At 44.7% G+C, this 7,059-nt stretch overlaps 1 pseudogene; it reads left to right on the forward strand.

Moving 5' to 3' along the window:
• The first annotated feature begins 215 nt into the window (after positions 1–215).
• LOC147668861 (uncharacterized) lies at positions 216–2,662 on the forward strand (annotated as a pseudogene).
• The last annotated feature ends 4,397 nt before the right edge of the window (positions 2,663–7,059 follow it).

A 7,059-nucleotide genomic window follows, 5' to 3' on the forward strand; every position in this document is an offset into this window, starting at 1 on the left:
AGAGCGAAACGATAGATGAGTCTTCTGGTGAAGCCATCGATACCTCAGTTAAGTATAAGTGGAGCGTCTCCCAGTCCTTAGTTTGTTTGGTGTCCCCTTGTTGGGACCGCTTTGATTTGGAACTTGCAAGCGCCAAAGCCAAAGGACTCGTGCATTCACGAGAAATATCGTAATCGATAATCCTTTGAAGTTTGAAGCTAGACTAGAGAGCGAAGATGCCTGGTCTTAGCAGACTTGGAAATTTGTTTTGTCTTGGTTGTAATAATAGGGACTCCCGATTGGAGGACTCGTGTCCGGTTCCTCCGATTGGAACTCCAAGCTATGAATTATATGTGAAACATGGAGTAGGCCCCATCACATACAATGAAGTGTGGATAAAATACACCAGAAAAGATGGTGTTTTAAAATGGCCCTATTATGGTAGTTTTGATACGGAAATCCTAGATAATCTCGAAGTTAAACTCTTTAAGAAGAAAGCCTGGCCGGCAATGTTTAACTCTTTCCGCCTGTGGCGTAAGGAGGCCAAACAGAAGGAAATTAAATTAGCAAAGAAAGATAAGAGAGAAAGGGGTATCTCTGTAATGCAAGCTGCTATGCAGTATAAAGACAATGAAGAAGAACAGATGAGTGAGCAGTTGCACAGGCAACGTAAAATGGTAATAGATAAATGTTATCCAGTTTTGCCGCCTCTTCAGCAAAAAGCTGCAAAAGAGCTTGAAAAAGATCCCCTAATCTCGCATTTGTTAAGTTCACCACCGCCCTATATGCAAAATGCTACAGCACCTTCACAACCTTTAGTTGTGCAACCCATGGTTGTTATGCCTCCTGTTCCTCCACAGCACCCACCAGCTACTCTTCAGCTGGCTCCTATTCCTCCGGAGCAGCCTTCCCAAGGGTCACCGGCCTTTACACCTGCTCTTCCTATACTTCCTGCAACTTTACCTACTGTATCGACTACCACTCCTGGTACTCCTCCTGACACTGCCTCTGCATCTGCCTCATCTCACCCTGCCTTCCCACTTGTCTTTTCATCGACTTCTCCGTCTGTCCGCCAGAGAGTGGCAAGCACTGTTTCTAGTCTTCTATATCCTTTGTTTGGAGCGGCAAGTCCGGCTCACGTCTCTGGGCACAAACAGTTGCGTAGCCAACTGCCTGATTCTAGGGAGAAAGAAACGTTAAGTCATTTGGCACATAGATGGGTGACTAACCCGACAATATATGATCTAGAATCTGTTATGGATGTCTTCCATCAGTGGGAAGCATCAAAGCAGAGATACGTTTTCGAGAAAATGTGTGTTTTTCTATGCGAAGATTTAGAGGAGAATGATTTGGACTCTAATCCGCCTGAGTTGAACATGTACGGTTCGAATTTTCAAAAGGCACAATTGTGGGTTCAGATGTTAGGAAAGCCTTTGCGACATTGTTATCACTTAGGACTGAAGGTGTTTCCAAATCGTTGTTTGATCATGATTCCTCTGTCAAGAGAAAGGGAAGACAATATCCCATGAGAGAGGTTCCCCCAGTTTGGAGGGAAGGGGATGCAAATGCTGTTCCCGCCGTTTTGCCACATTTTCAGCGTGTGTGGGTACATGTCCCATGGAAACGAGCTGAAGTATTAGCCCTTAAGCAGACATTGCCCGATCCCCGCAAAAATCCTGCAGGATATTACAAAGAATTATCACAGACTGCAGGCTCCTGTACCATGAATTTAGCTGATATCGATATGTTATTTGGGAATGTTGTTCCACAGCCTTTACGGGGAAAGATTCGTCATACGGATCATGATCAAGAGCTAGGCGACACATGGGCAAATATTATTGCTGCTGATACTAGACAAGTTGGTGGTGCTAAACCTGAGCCTTTAGTAGCAGAACTCCCTGGTAGAATTATTACATATATGAAGACTTTGATGCCCGAGTTGCGTGTAAATTGGGATAAGTTGTCTGCGTGTAAGCAAAAGAAAGATGAAACGGTGTCTGATTTCTTCACCAGGTTTGAAGAAACGTTTGTCGACCACAGTGGTCAAGACATGAGTACAGAAGGTGGTCAGCGACTGTTCGTTGATAAATTTGTACACAATCTACTTCCGGAGTTGTGTAAAAAGTTGAAGGATTCAGAGAGTTCGTGGGCAGTTTCTTCTTCAGCACAGATATTGGCTACTGCACAATATTATGAAAATAGAGACAAAGATGAGAAAGAAAGAGCAGAAAAGAAAACTAGAGAGTTAAAAACGAAGGTCCTGTTACAGCAAGCATACCCGCCACGTGGTGGTAGTGGCCAGAATAATGTCGGTCAGAATAACTATCAGAATAATTATCAGCAACCTCCACAGTTTCAAAAGCCAAGGGTACAGTATACTCAGCCACGCGTTCCTGTGGGTCCCAATCAGTGTTTGTATTGCAAGGAAGAGGGTCATTTTAAGTATAGCTGCCCTATCTTGTTACAGCGCGCAAATGGTGTGTCAAACACAAGAGGTAGAGGTGTTCAGCAAACATCTAGAGGTAGAGGACGTGGAAACGTCCCTCAGAATACACGCTCCTTTCCAACTCAAAATTCCATGAATAGGTTTGATCAACAGAATAACGCATCTGGTAGGACAGCTCAGTACTACGCTGATGATTACTATGCAGAAGATGAGTATATGGAAGGTAATGATTGCTAGGACAGCCATAGACAAAGAGAGGGAGTTGTTTCAGTTCCAGTAGATCAGAGTGGACCATACGTTGAGGTGATTACATCAGGTGTGTCAGAACCTTTTCTGTTGGATACTGGTGCTACAAAGAGTTCTATGATGCACTCAAAACTCCCTGGCGCACCTTTGTCTGGCGAAATGAATGTTTCTGTAGGTTTTTCTGGCGCACCGGTTAGGAACCCGATTTCATGTCCTATGTCCCTGTCTGTTGGTCCTTGTGAATTCGAAGCACCCCTTATTCTGACAACAGGTTGTGGCGAGAACTTGTTGGGATTGGACCTGTTAAAAAGATTGCATGCGACTTTGTATTGTTCTCCTTCGGGAGTACAACTTACACTAGGTAAGAAAGTGGTTTCTCCAATGTATTTGTCAAGAGATAAAATTCCGACAGAATTGCTGTCTCTACCTGATATTCTTTGGGCTACTGGTCCTAACGATGTGGGTCTCTTAGAAATACCACCATACGTTGTGACATTGAAAGTTAATGTTAGGATGCCACGAATTCCCCAATCTAAAATTTCTAGTGAAGGAGAAAAAGCGTTGTTAGCGATCATTTACGATCTGATTGAAAAAGATGTGATTGAAGAGACAAGAGGCAACGTTTGCAATAGTCCTGTTCTGCCTGTTTTGAAAAGAACTGACCCCTCTCAGCCACCCGTGTACAGATTTGTGATTGACCTTAAAGAGGTGAATAAAATAGTTGTGCCACAATTTCCAGTTGTTCCTGACATCACTGCCCTGTTGACTATGATCCCAGCCTCTGCAACCTGGTTTTCGGTAATTGACTTGAAGAATGCCCTTTTCAGCATCCCAATTGCTGAAGAAAGTAGGGATATTTTTGGTTTCAGTTTAGGAGGACGAAGCTTCAGCTTTAAACGCGCTCCCCAGGGCTACTGTGAAAGTCCATCAATATATAGTCAAGCTCTAAAAACACAGCTTGACACAATTGTTTTACCTGAAGGCGGGACACTCATTCAGTATGTTGATGACTTGCATATTGCTGCATATTCTGAAGAAATCTGTAAAGAAGCCACGTTGTCTGTGTTGCGTCATTTGTGTGATCTGCATCACAAAGTGTCCCTGTCTAAACTACAATATTGTTGACAAGAAGTGACCTACTTAGGTCATCTCTTATCGAAGGAGGGAAGGAAACTGACCCCAGAAAGAATCCAGGCAATAGCAAAGTTAAGTGTGCCGAAAACACAGAGAGAAGTGCGTGCTTTCTTGGGTATTACATCGTACTGTAGACAGTGGATTCCAAATGTTTCTTTACTGGCCAAACCATTGGTGGCATTAACATGTAAAGATACACCGAATCCTGTGCCTTGGTCTGAAGAGTGTCAGAAAAGTTTTTCTGAATTGCGTGATGCATTATGTTCGGCTTCTGTGTTGGGTACCCCGACTACAGTAAGCTCTTTACATTGTATGTCCATGAGCGAGAAGGTTGTGCATTATCAGTGCTGACGCAGTTGTTTGGAGACAAGCAGCGTCCGTGTGCATATTTTTCGTCGACTTTGGATCCAGTAGCTAAAGCATTGCCAAGTTCTTTAAGAGCAACGGCGGCAGCAGCTGTTTCTATTCGACAGTCTGCTGGTTTAGTGATGAATAACACATTAGTGGTCATGGTTCCACATGCAGTGGACACGTTATTGAACAGAACCAAGACACAGCACTTAACTAGTGCTTGATTGTCAGGTTACGAACTAACCTTGTTAGCGAGCCATGTGCACATCAAAAGATGCAGCACACTAAACCTAACCACATTATTGCCAATTCCGGTTGAGGCAGAGAGTGCTGAAGAACAACACGATTGTCTTCTTAGAAAAGAAGAAGAAACAAAAGGGAGAATAGACCTCCAAGATACTCCTCTTGTTGAATGCGATGGTACCTTATGGGTGGATGGTTCATGCTTCAAGCTCCCGAATGGTGACACGACTGCAGCATATGCTGTCACCACTTTGCATACAGTTGTTGAAACTGGACGTATTTCACATAACTCAGCTCAGGCGGCAGAATTGATTGCACTTACAAGGGCGTGTGTGTTGTCAAAAGGAATGAAAGTGAATGTGTACACTGACAGTCAGTACGCCATTGGCGTGCCTCATAGTTTTGGACGTTTGTGGCGTGAACGTGGGTTCCTGACTTCGCATGGTGCAAAGATACAACATGGTCAGCTAGTGAATGAGCTTCTTGAATCACTGACCTTGCCTCTACAAGTCGCGATTGTAAATTGTAGTGCTCACAAGAAGGTGACTGATGATGTTGGTCGTGGAAATGCATTTGCGGATGAAGTTGCGAAAGAAACTGCAAGGAATGTAATGAGTCGAATGTATGTTGCAGGCCCTGCGAGATGGATTGGTGATGTTGGTATGTGTGAAGACACGATTGAGAGTGTGAAGTCTATACAATCCAAGGCCATTGAGAAAGAGGTGAATGAATGGAGAGAGAGCAAGGGTAGATTGGATGCGAATGGCTGTTGGGTCGAATTATCAGAGCATCAGAGATGGCTGCTACCCGATGCGTATATGCTTGCAGTGGTTACAATGGCTCATGGAATGGCCCATATCAGTGTGAAAGGGATCTGTAAGTTGTTGGCTCCAGTATGGCAGAACAGTGGAATCCCTAAATGTGCAGAGAATGTGGTCAAGAACTGCATGGTGTGTTTGAAACACAACCCTGGTAGGGGAACCCCAACTCCAGCTGGTCACTTTGCACCTCCTACGTATCCGCTTGAGGTTTTGCAGCTAGATTTCATACACATGGAGAGGTGCAACTATTTAAAATATATACTTGTTGTTGTCTGTGCCTTCTCAAGATGGGTAGAAGCATATCCCCTCAAGGACAATACTGCCTTGCCCTTGTCAAAGAATTCTTCCCCAGGTTCGGAATGCCTAGAATGGTCTGGAGTGATAATGGGAGTGAATTCGTGGGACGAGTGATGAAGAGAGTGTGTGAGAGTCTAGGCATACAACAGAAGTTTCACGCTGCAAACCACCCCCAATCAGCTGGATTAGTAGAATGCTACAATGGCAACCTAAAACTAAAATTGGCAAATATTCAAGCGAGCACTGGTCTTAAATGGCCTGACGCTCTGCCTTTAGCACTTCTATCCACCAGAATGACCGTGCATTCGAGAGTGAAACTCAGTCCCTATGAAATTGTTTTCGGCCGCCCGGCCAACATATGGGGGGTGCCCAGACCCACCAGGCTCAGTGAGGTAGAGCACCCTGTTTTGCTTGACTACTTGTATGAATTGACGGCTAAATTGCGTGTTTTACACCAACAGGTCCACAACAGTCTACCTCAGGCCTCTGAAGCTCCAGGGCATCCTATCGATCCTGGATCCTGGGTGCTGATAAAAAACTTCCAGCGAACAAAGAACGAACAGCCCAGGTGGACCGGACCGCACCTCGTCCTTCTTTCCACTAGATCAGCCGTTCGTGTGGAAGGAAAGAAAAACTGGATCCACGGGACCCACTGCAAGAGGGTCCCGTTACCTCTGCATTATGACCGGTGGGTCCAGGAAGGAATTGCTGACTCTGAAACAGAGAATATGCCTCGTTTCTTGCCCTTCAGTAATGCACGGTTGAAAGGAACTACTACAGAGAAGGAGAGCGATAACATTCTGCAAGGATCTGTGCCACCATCAATGCAATTGGACACTACTGAGCCAGAACTTTTGTTTCAAGACAACACAGCACCGGGTCGAAACCGCTATAACTTGAGGCCAAGACCTATGATTAAGGACAAAAATAGAAAGTTTTTTTTCCCCTCTTTTTGATTGTGCAGCTCTCTCATCCGGGATACTTGCTCATTTTTGATTTTCAAACCGCCATCCGGTTCTGCTGCTAGGGTCGCGGTTGCCACAGTCTTTGGAGTGCAGCTGGAGACTATTAGGTCGACAGTTCTGGTTGTTCTAAGGGAGTTACCCTGGACTGAACAGAAGCACTTCTTAGCAGAATCAATCTCCCACCGCGGGCAGCAACTTAGAGGGTGGAGTTTCCTAAGATGGAGAGACCTGCTAGACCAGCGAACTTTAAAAACACAATATGCACTGTGATGGCAAGAAAACAATTTTTGATAATATGCATTTTGATGTTGTGTAGCATAATGATGTTTTTGGTGGGCTATACTTTGTTCACCTTTCGAGTTACATTTGTACACGACACTCAGCCCACACCTCCTCCTACTGTTTCCCCGCATTCCTTTCACCCTCTACCTGAACACAAGTCTGCCAGAAGATTAGAATTTGTAAACAACTCATTCGTTCAGCTCCTACACCAGCACCAGTCTGTAATGAACACAACGAATTGTTGGGTATGCGGACTTATGCCACACACGACAGACAAGGGTCTCCCGTATTTTGT

The sequence above is a fragment of the Lissotriton vulgaris genome, unplaced genomic scaffold (genome assembly GCF_964263255.1).
Source record: "Lissotriton vulgaris unplaced genomic scaffold, aLisVul1.2 SCAFFOLD_1050, whole genome shotgun sequence".
NCBI lineage: Eukaryota > Metazoa > Chordata > Amphibia > Caudata > Salamandridae > Lissotriton > Lissotriton vulgaris.